This window comes from Haliotis rufescens, unplaced genomic scaffold, assembly GCF_023055435.1.
Source record: "Haliotis rufescens isolate VD_foot unplaced genomic scaffold, xgHalRufe1.0.p SCAF_7, whole genome shotgun sequence".
NCBI classification, from domain to species: Eukaryota; Metazoa; Mollusca; class Gastropoda; order Lepetellida; family Haliotidae; genus Haliotis; species Haliotis rufescens.
The window spans coordinates 10,720,463-10,736,150 of record NW_025964361.1 but is presented as its reverse complement, the minus strand read 5'-3'; positions in this window follow the sequence as shown (position 1 = coordinate 10,736,150).

The following is a 15,688-nucleotide window of genomic DNA, read 5'->3' as shown; positions in this document are numbered from 1 at the left end:
ACAACTGGGTCTAGAAGATTCTTATACAGTTCAAATGATTACAATATCAAGGAATGTTTTTGATACGGATACTGTTAATGGAAAATTGCAAAATCTGTAACGCATTTCTAGCTGCCTTTATATCATCACAGGGGCGGTCGGGTAGCCTAGTGGTTAAAGTGTTCGCTCGTCACGCAGAAGACCCGGGTTCGATTCCCGACATGGGTACAATGTGTGAAGCCCATTTCTGGTGTCCCCCGCCGTGATATTGCTGGAATATTGCTAAAAGCGGCGTAAAACCATATTCACTCACCCACTCACTTATATCATCACAGATGACATATCATTGCAATCCCATCTAATTCAAGTCAAAACTCGACCGAATAGTATTCAGTTATAGGTTTTGTTATTAGAAGATATGGAAACCATATCAGTACGCTATGGAAGAACAACCAATATTCATGGTAAAGCTTAATATGTATTATATATCTACTTATGTATCAATACACCTTCAGTTTCTTGAAATTACTTCGCCTCTATATCACCATATATCCCTAAGTAACATCCCTAAGTGCACATAAACTAACAAAATACATGTTCTGCATCTTTATTTACTCTTATCCACAGCTTATCGGGATCCACAACTTATCAACAGTGAGTAACGAACAGATGGAATTCAAATAACAATTAAATATCAACGATTGTACCCCTTGAATATAAAGAAAACAAAATCGAAACATTTTACTTTAATTAAATCTCTACATAACACACTTCGCATGGTGGTTCACCCCTACACTTTTTTTAGAATACATGTATGTTTTTTTTTTTAGCATAGTTATTTCGCGCATGCGTGTACGGCTTTCTGGTAGGAAGCGATGAGGTTTGCTGCCTCCCGTCTGTCTGCGGCGCTGCAATTAGCTGTGCAGAGTTTCGTCCCTTGAACACCTTGTGATGGCGATCTTGCCTTCTCAGGGTTTTAGCGTACATTAAAAAAAGGCAGCGTGTTTCACTGCATGTCGGTAATCGTAAATATACTCACTCCGAGCCGCTGTAGTCATCTTCCCGAGGCAAGAGCGTTAACTGACTTTAAAAGTCCAGTTCCCACCCTTGCCGAACTAGGCTGGAATTCCTGGGCTCGATCGTAGCGCCACCAGTGGCTATTACCAGTTACGTCCCTTCTGTGCCTTTCCTATGGACCAATCCGATACCAATACGATTTCACCTCTCCTATCACTTGCATTTGCTTCAAACAAAACGGTTGCGCCCAGTCAAGACGATCTGATCGATAATCAAGATCTATATTGTGATAAAACGGATCTTACACAGCGAAGTGTATCAAATCACAGGAGCACCTTTTTTAAAAAAATGAAAAGATTTGGAATATATATATGTTGACACCGAGTTGGCGGTGCACATGCCTTGCAAATCTCGACCTAAATCTGCATGACAGTTTACGGGCCGGATTTCGATTCATTGCGCGATTTTAATTGGACTATGCATAGACTCGTTAGTCCAGCCCAAATCTAACTCCATAATACCAGCCTAGTTCGGCAAGGGTGGAAACTGAACTTTCATGGTCAGTTAACTCTCTTGCCTCGGGAAAATGGCTGTAGTGAACAAAACGAAAACGTGACAGACAGACACTAACATACACATATTTTAGTCTCTGATATTGACACAAAATCACAAGATACAGCGGACCTATTTAAGAGAGTGAAACAGTCCTTATTACTTTAAGATCATTCTCCAATATACTGTGAACGCCATGTTGACTGAGTAAACACAATTACTAATTATTACATTCAACAAGCTGTTCATGTCATCTTAGTGAATGAGTATGGTTTTACGCCGCTTTTAGCAATTTCCAGGAATATCACGGCGGGGGACACTAGAAATGGGCTTCACACATTGTACACATGTCGGGAATCGAACCCGGGTCTTCGGCGTGACGCGCGAACGCTTTAACCACTAGGCTACCCGACCCCCCTCATGATCATGTCATCTCAACACACGGGATGTGCCTGCCTAGACTTCATCCAGTCTCTGCTTGATTCCAAAGTAACCAATACAATATCATTAAGATAGAAATAGAGTGAGTGAGTGAGTGAGTGAGTTAGTATGGTTTTACGCCGCTTTTAGCAATATTCCAGCAATATCACGGCGGGGGGCACAAGAAATGGGCTTCACACATTGTACCCATGTCGGGAATCGAACCCGGGTCTTCTGCGTGACGAGCGAGCGCTTTAACCACTAGGCTACCCGACCGCCCCAGATAGAAATAGACCTCAATCAAAGAGATTTGATGTATACAGAAATAAAATTTAGTGAGGAAGATAATTTATGGACGTCAACTTCTTTATTATGAGGAACACATATTATTCTCTTCATAAAAATGAAGTGGAAATCCATAAATTCTCTTCCTTAAGTGTATCACTTCTAAATGCCTGTCAAAGACTTCATACAATTTAGTGTTTTTCAATGAACATGAAGAATTACCGCCACTTCAAACAAGCTTTGATACATATTTACTTTTTACTTGTTCAAGTCTTGTCCTGCTTCTACAAATATAAGAACAACGTATGATCGATGACGACCATGTCATATACACATGCACAAAAGTTAAGCGCCACCACATTCATAGTCTCTTAACTTCACGTGTGGGAATCAGAAATACGATGTATGATGATGTATGACTGAATAAGGCTTCCATAGTTTCATGAACCAAAATTTGTCCAGATACCACAAGGAAAGCGTGCTTTGCGTGTTGCTGCAGTTCCCCTACCCTAAAAATAGTGAAATTCAAGTTTCAGACACGTGGTTGCATTTTGCTCCTGTGTGAGATTCCCCTTCCAATAGAGGTTGAAAATTATCCATGGTGAGGAGAAAGTTAACGAACGCTGAAAGATGGCAAGTGATAGGCATGAAAAAATGCTGGCATGTCATCACAGTGTTATCACTCGTTTGATTGTCAAACATGGTCAAACCAATGATGTCAATGACAGGCATAGGTCTGGAAGGCCAAAAAGACCTCTAACAGAGAGGATAGACGTCTTTTCAGGATAGTCAGACGAACTCCATTTGCCACTTTAACAGATTTAAGACTGCAGTGGATTACCCATCAGAGTGAGTGAGTGAGTATGGTTTTACGCCGCTTTTAGCAATATTCCAGCAATATCACGGCGGGGGACACCAGAAATAGGCTTCACACATTGTACCCATGTCGGGAATCGAACCCGGGTCTTCGGCGTGACGAGCGAACGCTTTAACCACTAGGCTACCCGACCGCCCCTTACCCATCAGAGACTCTCGACGATGACCGTAAGGCGTCGCCTCAGAGCGGCTGGTTATAACGCCAGAAGACCAGTAAAACGTCCTCAACTGACTGAGAGGCACATGCGGAATCGTCTGATATGGTGTCGTGCCCGTAGTCGATGGAACTTGGCAAACTGGAGAAGGATCCATTGGTCTGACTAGTGTCGAATGCTGCTACGAACTGTTGATGGTCGAATACGTGTTTGGAGGCAACGTAACCCTCGTTTTGCACCAAGGAACATCCAGAAGACCTTAGCATGTGGCGGGGGGTCTGTCATGATATGGGGTTGTGTTTCCTTCGGCTGCAAACTTCCGCTGGTGACAATTCGTGGAAACCTGAATGGCCAACAATACCAAGATGCCGTTCTTCGTCCAGTGGTAGTCCCTCATTTTTACACCCATCCTCTTCAGACAAGGCCTGTTTACATGGACGACAATGCTAGACCACATAGATCTCGAGCAGTTTTAGCTTATTTGCGTCAAGAAGCTATTGCCACTCCTCCTTGGCCGGCCTGTAGTCCGGATCTTAATCCGATTGACCATCCCTGGGACATTCTTGGCCGGAAATTCAGACATCGTGATCCCCCAGTTCAAAATCTCGCTGGACTTGAAGCCGCACTTCATGAAGAATGGATTCGTTTGCCCCAGAGAAGCATGCGACGACTTGTAATGAGTATGAGGCGTAGGGTTGAAGCTGTGGTCAATGTCCGTGGATCATACACACGTTACTGACGTTTCTGTCTTGCAATAGACTCTGCACTCCCTAGGGTGTCTATGTGACACCTGATATCGTCTGCTGATATCATGACAGTTACATGACAAAAAAAAGTTTTTCAATGTTTTCTAATCCTTCAATTTCTGGTCTTCGGTAAAATTCCTTTCTGCTCATATTCTTTTGGAACACAAGATAAACTTGCTTTGGGACAACCTTTGCATCACATGAGGTTTACATTTACGGCTTATAACAATCGTACATCTCGTTATAATAGACTCATTAAGTGCCAAAAGTAACAGCTTACAAACATGGTGGGTGGCGCTTAACTTTTGTGCATGTGTATATTTCAGTCCTATACACAAAAGGTTTTAGCCAGAAGACGCCTTTACAAGGTATAGTCTGGAGAGGAAGAGACATGGAGAGTAATAACTGCATCGTCATCACAAATGGCGGCGATGGAGTAGCCTTGTGGTTCTCTCGTCATGCCCAAGACCCGGGTTCGATTCCCCGTATGGGTACAACAAAGCCCCCTGCCGTGATACTGATGGCATATTGCTAAAAGAGGCGTAAAACCATAGGCACTCATTCACTCATCACAAACGAATACGCAAGGTTTATAAAAAGACTCAATGGGAAACCCGAGCTTCTATAAATAGGCTAGACTAACATTTAGTCTCTGAAATCTTATATTACACAATATCCTTCTTGACTCTAAAATAAAAAAAATTCCCTTTGCTGGTGGAATAGAGCTAGCTTGAGCTGGCTAGACTTGCTTTTTGCTTTTTCTAGATTATTATTTTTTCATAAAATAAATATATTCCACGGTCATGGTGCAGGACTATAAATAGGCATGTAGTGTCAGTACACTATCATGAGGCCACAATTAATTATTATAATTATTATATGTCATCCAACTTTTCAAAAATGTGAAGCGGGGACATTTTAGTTTATATATTCTCTTTAAACAAACGGGGTGCACGGGTGGCCCAGTCGTCTAAGGCGCCGCGATTGCGTCCCTTGGGCACGCCAGAAACCTATGATTTGGGGTTCGAATCCCGGTTCGCCCCGATTATGTTTCTAGGTTTGTCAGCACTATACCCGTGCTCGTGGGTTTCATGAGTGGTAAACGACTGAGACCTGCATCACTTCGGACTTTCCTCGCACATTAAGCTGACACGCCACGATATAACTGTAATACTGTTAAAAGCGGCGTTAAACCCAACTCAATGTGTGTTTGCTTGTACTAACAGGTTGTACTAATGCCAACTGAGATATGAAGCCGCAGTTTAACATGATCGAATATCCCACTCAGACGAAGTAGACCAGTCCTTGTTTTAGCCCCTTAATGCCGAGAGTCAGGCAGGGTGAGAAAAGTGCCACCATTTACCGATCTTCCGCCCTCAAGGCAGATGTTCTATCCACTAGACCCCGGAGGCGGTATAATGTAAGGACTGAACCACATGTACACTGATTTTCTATGTCTGTTTGTAATTGAGGACATTAAATAGCCGAGTGTTTGGTAATGAGTCGGGTGGGGATGAAAACTTAATACGGTCTTCGTGAGATTTGGTTTGGTTTGTTGTTTTACGCCGCACTCAGCAATAATCGAGTCAGGACCAGACAATCCAGTGATCGATCGATGACAAGCATCCATCCACGCCTGACCGCCCGATCCCTTGTTGCCTCTTACGATTCGCATGCCATCCAGCTTCTCAACTCCCTGGGAAGTCTACAACGCAAGCTGCCTACGGGCGCTAGAGGGTTATTACATCCACCTCACATATCGGGTACCCATTTAGTGCTTGGCGAACAGAGGCAGAGTTGAACTAGGTCACTTGCCCACGGCGACACAACACGTTTTGACACATAGTAAAACATTATATGAGCAATTGGGATCCGATGGCATGTCATGACATGCATCAACCAAGTCAGCGAGCCTGAGCAACCGACACCATCAATTGCCTCTTTCTTACATCGTCACTTCTTATGAGAAACAAGGGTTGTTGATGACCTATTCTAACCCGGAATTTCACGACTCTTTTGTAATGGCTACAACTGGAATGTACATGGAATTCAGCATTATTCCAGCTCAACATTCAGTCAATATATATTCGATTTTGGTCCAAACAAACGAGTCGTTGAGAAAATGAGCAACGTCCATCATACGTAAGATTAAATGCCGCCATCTTGATTCACTCATGGTACCTCACCAGTAAGTAAAGTCTGAATAAGATCAACCTTAGCGTAAGGTTATTTCGTGAAAGACGTTGCAAACCTTAACCAAGATTTAAGGTTAAAGCTATATTGCTAACGATACATTTGTGATGAGGTTGTTTATGAAATGGACCTTTTTCAATGGGGAAATAACCCGTTAAATAATGAAATTCTGGGAAGTAGGTATTTTGGATATTGATTCGATTATTAAAATACATGCACTAATTGATTACCTTAGGTAAGAAGAAATGCTGAAGAATGATTTATTATTATGTAAATGATAAACATAAAACATGCACATTTATTTCCTAGATATTCATTTAAATAGATAAATCAGTCAAGTAGTTTATTGTATTTTAGGCCACCGATCCACATACAGTAAACTACGTTTAACACGAACTCAAAGGGGCGGCTAATTTTAGTTCGTTCTTACCGTACTTCGTTATAAGCATACATACAGAATATGTACAGCAAATGGCCGGGACAAAAAAAAAATCGTTATATCCGTCAGTTCGTTATAAGCGTGTTCGTTATAAGCATACATACAGAATATGTACAGCAAATGGCCGGGACCAAAACAAATATTCGTTATATCCGTTCGTTATAAGTTCGTTATAAGCGTGTTCGTTATAACCGTAGTTTACTTTACATGAGTGTCAAATATGTACAACATGACATTTAGCTTGCGCATACTGTTACAGTGCGCGTCCGGTAGGCATGGTGCACATACAAACGTAAGTGCAGAAGAAGAGCTTCATATTTTGCGTTGAACAGAGAGCAAAATAGTTGAAAAGAACGCCAAACAAACATACAGATAGAATGTATTGTTTTCGTAAGTCAAAACACAAGGGACAAATTAAGACAAAATACCTATATTTCCTGTTTACAGAGAGCAAAATAGTTGAATAGAACGCCAAACCAACATACAGATGGAATGTATTATTTTCGTAAGTCATTATACAAGGGACAAATTAATATTGAGAAAAAATATTCATATTCAAATCCATTGTTACATAATGGAAATATACGTAATACATAATCAACTGCACTCCTTCATTAACGTTCTGCTTCAACAGACTCAAAGAACTGATAACGGTATTTCTGTTCATCGAATATTGTATATAATTCCAAGAACGTCAATCAAACTGCAGCGTTATCTATATATGAACAAGGAAGTGTGTCGTGAAATTGATCAGGGTAACGCTTATATTAAGCTCATATGTAATCATGACTATTTTTATTCTAACGCTGAGTTCACACACCCAGCGTGCATATACGTGATTTGATTGCAACGAGGCCAGTAGAGCGGTATGTAATATATTTTTATTAGTACTTAATCAGGGTGCAAGAACACGTGTATGTAGGCAATGTGTCCTTTGAGGTCACGACGTTAATGATATGTTAAACATAAAATGATTTTCATATTCACTCAATATGATGGGATAATGTGAATTATCAATTTATATGATATTTCATCTGTATGCATACGTTGATCAAAATGAAACTGGAATATCCGCCATTCAGTTGATAACTGTTTGAATTGTATAGGAGACATTACTTACTACAGTAAACTACGGTTATAACGAACTCAAAGGGACCACTTATTTTAGTTCGTTATAAGCATATATACAGCATATATACATCAAATGGCCGGGACTAAAAAATAAGTTCGTTATATCGGTCAGTTCGTTATAAGCGTGTTCGTTATAACCGTAGTTTACTGTATTTCAGATTGGTCGGTCCAAAAATTGAGGGGCGCGCGTGGTAGAATATCCTAGATATAAAACGTTGACATAAGGTGAGAAGCCAATTTTAGGAGTCCCCCGTCGTGATATAGCTGGAATATCGCAAAAATGGCGTAAACTCATACTCACCGATTAATTCAATTTTGAATCGCTGGGAACGGTACGGTCCGGTTATCTGCGTTTCAATGAGTGAGTGAGTGAGTGAGTGAGTGAGTGAGTGAGTGAGTGAGTGAGTGAGTGAGTGAGTGAGTGAGTGAGTGAGTGAGTGAGTGAGTGAGTGAGTGAGTGAGTGAGTGAGTGAGTGAGTGAGTGAGTATGGTTTTACGCCGCTTTAGCAATATTCCAGCAATATCACGGCGGGGGACACCAGAAATGGGCTTCTCACATTGTTCCCATGTCGGGAACCGAACGCGGGTCCTCGGCGTGACGAGCGAACGCTTTAACCACTAAGCTACCCGACGTCCCCGCGTTTCAATGAGGGGTCCTTCCTTTGAATATTTGCTGACAAGTAAATATTCACATTGAGTGTTGATAGTTCTCTCGTTATTCAACATATGTTCACTCCTTAGGTCCAATCTATTGAGTGTGTCATACCAGTGACTAAAGCTTTGTTGTATATATTTGAACCTAAAATACTTTTTCAGGTGACTGGTTTCTATCTGTTGATGTTCTGCCCTAAATGTGTCACATGTCCCACAACAGCGATAGGCATGTCTACGTAACAATAAGCCCGACGTAGCGCCCACCTGTATTGTTATCCCTTATACATTTCAAACAGTTAGTTGACTGCAGGGAAGTTCATGCATGTGACGACTTCTTTTGATCAGTGAATAAGTAACGTAGGCTCGTTATTCTCGTCGTTGACGTTTTCTGTTTTGGTATGCGTACCCAATAATTTGGTAATGGTGATTTATCGTGCGTATTTTACTCAAATACGCAGCTTATGTGGAGCTCTGTGAATATTCTTTAAAATATTACATGTCTATTGACCTAAGTGTTACAGTTTTACTTGTTTAGCCTGCGCTGACGACATTGAGAAACTATGCCTCCAAAGTCACCCGCTAAAACATCTCCTCCAAGGAGCCCTCCCAAGAGGAAGAAGGAGCCGTCTCCCGGGCGAGATGCTAAAAGGAGCCGTCGGGGTTGCCAGGGATCGGAAGTTGATGCAGAGGTATCCCCTCTTTCTTCTGATGGGGCGGGCAAACAAGGTAGATCGAATTACATATCTATGTTATCCCGTGACGTTGCGAAATTAATAGTCATTGATAGAGGTCACATTCTATTGTGAGTACGCGTAAGCGATATATATATACACATATATAGCAGGGATAAGTGAGCAGTCCGGTTAACAGTTATTGAGTGGGTAAATAAAATAACGTTTGAGTAGCAATTCAATATCGATTTCATATGAAGTCTCGATAAAGGATCATTTTGGTGTTAAAACAACGCTGTCGTGATAACGAACCACATACGCGGATCTAGGGTGAAGGGGGTGGCTTTGGGTGTGGGTGTGGGTGTGGGTGTGGGTGTTGGTGTGGGTGTGGGTGTGGGTGTGGGTGTGGGTGTAGGTGGGTGGGTGGGTGGGTGTGTTGGTGTTGGTGTGGATCCTTTAGGAAGTGTTCTAATGACGTTGACGTATAGAACTATAACTATAGCGTTTGTTGTCAACAAAAATGACAAATATTGATAAGTCTGTGTAGCGAATTGTTTCCTGAATTATTGCCACTTTTTGTTAAATTAACTGCATCACACCCCACCTCTGTGCACACCCACACGTTTCCAAACAGATGTATCCGCGATCGAACCACCTTTCTAGACGGGGTTCATACATTGTACCAAAGCTTTTTTAAACACAACATTCAGGACTAATCCAGCTATATTTCGGCGGTCTGTAAATATTCGAGTCCGGGCCATGGCCAGTGAGTGACAGTATGAGCAACAGCCAACGCCACAGGGTCACCATGACGTGCAGCCAATCATCGAGAACTGCCATCCCATCCCTTTTAGATCACCTTGCAACAACCATCAGATTGATGGAGACCTAACTAGAGTCCAGGGGTCTATTCTAACCCATGTCCTCACGTTGTACCTATTTTGGAAGTCGATCTTGGGCCCCTGGCGTAACGAGCCAATTATACAACCAAAAAACCTAAACCAACCAAAGCTACTTCTAAACATGATTAAGAGACCTATGTTCTTTTGTCAATTGACTTGCACTTGCATGTGTTTGTGACGGGTGAAAAACAACCTCGGCATTGCTGTTACAGGACAGTAAATACACAACATATAAATCAACACAACAACAGACCCGTGATGATCCGGTGTAGAATAGATTTTTAGTAATCCATGCTTGCCGCGAGGCGAATATGCTTGCCGTAAGAAGCGGCTAACGGGATCGGGTGGTCAGGCTCGCTGACTTGGTTGATGCATATTGTCGTAACTGCTTCCCGGTTCTCCCCAATTATGTTTCTAGGTTTGTCAGCACCATACCCGTGCTCGTGGGTTTCACCGAAGTGGTAAACGTCTGAGACCTGCATCACTTCGGGCTTTCCTCCCACATTAAGCTGACACGCCATGATAAAACTGGAATACTGTTATAAGCGGCGTTAAACCCACCTCACTCACTCAGCTTAACTCCGTACGTCAGTCCGTCGATACCAAAATACGTGGAAATATCGTACTTGTTGTTACTTCCCTTAGTGATCTATCATCTCTGCATGCAATGTCGTTCAAGAAAGCCAGCGATGTTCCGAGTTTTCAATATTTGTTAGTGACACTTGTTCCCGCAGTACATAAGCACGCGCTGTGGTATTACACAATGTGTAATACAGCTGTATGTTTATTCAACGGGTGAACTCTTCACGGGCGAGCAATAAAATCACACATCAATGAGGGGCTCTATTGGCTAAAGCTGTTGTATTATACTAATACTCCGTAACAATGAGCCGATAGACAAGGAAGTACAGTTATATAATTGATTAAAGCGAAAACGAACAAAGTACAATATACGAGGGGCGTTCAATAGATTTTGTAACTTCCAAATAAGACCAAGTCGTAGAATATCTTTTGCACTTTATTTTTTCAATATAATCTCCATTTACCTCAATACACTTATTCCATTTGTCCTTCAAGCCTTAATACCACTTTTATGGAAATCCGCAGATTGGCCCTCTAACTACGCCTCTGTGGCAGCCTTTGTCCTCGTCATCCTGGAAGCGTCTTCCACGTAGGGCAGATTTCATTTGCCGTAACAGGAAATAGTCACTTGGGGCTAAGACTGGGCTGTAGGGTGGGTGATTTAACTGTTCGAATCCACATTCAAATAATTCACATATGGATTTCTTTTGCTTTGCATCCCTCCTTGGTAAGGAACTTTATTACAGCGCGTTGTTCATGTTTGAGAGAATCCATGATTGTGACCACCCTTAGGTGAATGAAGCCATCACCTCTGACTTATTGTTGTGTCTGTAACTTGTAATGACACGTGTCAACCTGATGCTATGACTAGTGTCACACATGCCACTAGTTGACATTGTCAGTGTAAACACAAATGCCCAAGTTGCAAAACTTATTGAACGCCCCTCGTACAATACAAATGAACCCAGGAAAAATATGAACAAAATGGCGCAAGTGTCACACTGTGAAACAGACAAACACATATCCTATGACATGGTGGCATGGTCTTTGAGATAACATTAGCATGTTACGATACACAATACTTGTATTTTAATGATTATGATCATGGTAACCACAAGGAATCAGTTTCCTCTTGTGTAACAATGCTAATATAGTTTTGTTATCTCCAGGAAGCCCCAAACAGGATATACCTCTGACCAGAGCTCGGGCCCACAAGGTCAAGCAGCCGGATTCCTTGACCAACAGTCAAGAGCGTAGTGAGAAACTGGCCAAGTAGGAACCTGTTCCAATGGACCACCTTAAGGAATACCGATGTCCATTTCAGCTCTTAATTCTTTGACAATCTAAACTTTCTACCATTTATGTGAACATATTAGAGTAAATTTCACTGACTAATTCTAACAATAAAATAACCTGCCTGGCAAAAGAAAGTACATGTGTACATTTAAAAAAATAATAAGACATTATTATTATATTATATATTATATATTATAAATATATATTATAAATTTCGAACTTTATCAAGATGTTACTAGGCTGAAAACAGTCGCCTTAACACTGCAAACTGAAGCTCGAAAACTATGATACCCGTATCAAAAGATCATCATTGAACAACCATTTCTTGTTTGTTTAAGTTTTAGCCACCATCAAACATGGCTGTATATTTCTTCTTCCAGGCAGTGTTATTAGATTTTTAACAACATTAACTTACATTTTGTAATTCATATTTAGTATTTTATTAAAAAAGTTAATGTGTTTTGAATAGTGGTTGTTTTTTATGTTATTTTTGAGTTTCGATAAAACATAAGCAAGAAGTACGCAATATCTTCATTCCATAACCTTCATGGCTTATTATGTGTACAATCAGTGTAATGTATAGAGTAATACCTGCCTGTGTTAGGATACAGCGTTGGTCAGCAGACCTCCTTTGAAAATGATGCTGCGGGCTACTGGCTACTGGCTACTACTACTACTACTACTACTACTACTACTACTACTACTACTACTACTGCTACTGGGGGCATGGGTGGCCCAGTCGTCTATTCGCTGAGCAGAGTTCCGTCCCTTGGACACCCTAGAAACCTATGATTGTGGGTTCGAATCCCGGTTCGCCCCGATTATGTTTCTAGGTTTGTCAGCACCATACCCGTGCTCGTGGGTTTCACCGAAGTGGTAAACGTCTAGATCTGAGACCTGCATCACTTCGGGCTTTCCTCCCACATTAAGCTGACATGCCGTGATATAACTGGAATACTGTTAAAAGCGGCGTTAAAACCAAACTCACTCACTCACTCACTACTACTCCTACTACTACCGACAATAACAATAAAGAACTCCGCTACTACTACTACTACTACTACTACTACTACTACTACTGCTACTACTACTACTACTGCTACAAAAATAAATGTCCGCTTAGTGCTCACCTCAGCTCAATCGAACAGCTGTTTTCTATCAATTTTGAATTTGTTTGAAGTATTTTACAATGTCATCTTAAAAGATGTCGGTAAGATAAATTCGTTCGGCTCGTGGTATATAACCAAACCTAAACCAAAACCGCGCTGATAACATCTGTTTATGGACTGGGTTTTTCTGAATCATTAAAGATGCTTGGTAGATTGGAGACAACAATTGCCATTTGCCAGAGCGAGACATAAATTTCAATTTTTCAAACCATTGAAATTTTACAATTGTTTTCTTAATACTACCCGATGATTTTGGTCAGTTCACTTTACAACTAGGATTTCCGGGTATAACACTATTGAATTAACAACCATGGTACCAGATATAAATACCGTAGCCTGTATCAACGTTTGTAATTTTCTATCTCAATCAGATGCGAAATTTAAACTTTTGAACTTGGCACGAGGCATGCAACTATTACCATTGCAACAAATCAAAGCATTGAATGCTGATATGTACATATATTTATTATAGAAAATGATAATAGATAATGAGTATATTTCTTTTGATGATATCTATAGTATATTTATACATATACAGCATACAACAATAAAACATAAAGTCAATATTGTCATGATTAATCCCCCACAATTAAAAAAAAAAAACATTCATAAATTATATCACAAAAACAGATCTCATAAAACTGATCTAAAATCACAAAAAATCGAAACATACATCCAACCAACTCCATAACTCTTATACACCAAACGCACTGAACCCAGCAAGGCCGCTATTCCAAAATTTTAAACTCCCAATTTTCCAAATTATCATTTCTTACTGTCCTTATTCCCTCCACACGCAACGCATCCCCACCCAAACATTAACACAAAAATCTATGAAAGAAAGCCATCAAACAAATTCTAAATCTGCCGCGACAACACACGTAACACTCCCAACACTAAATACATAAAGTAAACCACCTTACAGCCATTCTCCTGCCTCCAAAAACTTGTGTTTTCAACCTTTCAATATCTCTCCTCTTCACGTCATCTGGGACTTCATAATTCTTCTTGTGTGGAGCGAACCGGACCCGGAAACTAGCTATACCAGAAGAGGTCGTTAAAACTAAGAAACTGATCGCCAAGAATCGTCAGACCATGATTGGTCGTTCTGCTGCTGGGTGATCAGCAGAACTTTCTTTCGCCAGTAGGTAATTATAGGGCAGTTTTGATCTTAAAGTGTCTTACTACTGGTGTTATTGCGCTGACCTTAACGGCTATGAAACTATATTTAAATATATATCCCTCCTTATCTAGCAATCTGTGAATAACTAATTTTCTATGGATTATCTTGTACCTTTTTTATTGTTAGAAGTCAGAAACGTCAGTAGGTCAAGTACCTGTATACTCTGGAAGTCAAGTATTTCCTTTCTTAATTTTGAAGAGACTTTTTGGGATGGGTCTTCAGTGCTCATTCCTCCCCATCTAACCAAGCCTAGGTAAGTCACTCATTAGAGAGTGCAGAGTTAATGAACTCCCAGGTGTTTACTGGTCACAGCTGGTTTAATCAACTGTCTGCGTGGAAGACGAATTTCATGTATTGTTGCACTGTGTTAACCGAACCGTTGGTTGGTTGGTTTGTTGTTTAACGCCGCACTCAGCAATATTCAAGCTATATGACGGCGGTCTGTAAATAATCGAGTCTGGACCAGACAATCCCGTTATTAATATCATGAGCATCGACTGGGATCGATGACATGCATCAACCAATCAGCGAGCCTGACCACCCGATCCTGTTAGTCGCCTTTTACGACAAGCAAAGTCGCCTTTTACGGCAAGCATGGTTTGCTGAAGACCAATGTTACCCCGGATTTTCACGATATCAGAAGCATTATATTACCATGCATCTATTGCTAACATACATTTTGAGTGCATGGAACAGAAGGAAACACAACATATATTTGTCGCTGTATAAGCCACGTGAAGCTGCACACGTGTCGCAATCGCTGGCGCGTGGGAGTTCGCATTTCTCTCCCCTCCATTCATCTTGACAATCTCTGCATCTCCCATGTTGGTCACATTCATCATCTTTACAATTAATACACTTCCTGTGGCAATGCTTTCCATAGTAACCCCTTCCACAGCCGTGGCTACACGAACCATCTTCACTGGCACATAGTGATTCCTTGCACGTTGTACTGCATTGTGTCAGACAGTGTTTACCATGCCATCCAGGCCTACACCCATCTACACAGGCACCATCATGACTGTAACAGAGAGAAGAGTTGCAGGAAGAGCTGCACTGTGTGGCACAGCGATGTCCGTGCCATCCCACCTCACAACCCTCCAGACAGTTACCGTTATAACGATCACAGTGCCTGTGTCCATTACGGCCCCTTTAGCATGTTTCAGGACAGCTGGAGTCACATTGTCGTCCTCGATAACCAGGACTGCATTGTTCACATACACCTGTCTGTCTGTCACACCCAGTGGTCCAACATCGAGGACACGTTTTTTCGCACATGTTTCCATGGAAACCCGGTTTGCAACCATCGAGACAATATCCGGTCCAGCTGCATCTTGTGTTGAGACAGGCGTCACATGTTCTGTTGCAATACCCTCCTGTCCATGTTCCTTGACACCCAAAGATACACCGACCTGTTTCTTTGTTACAGACTTGATCT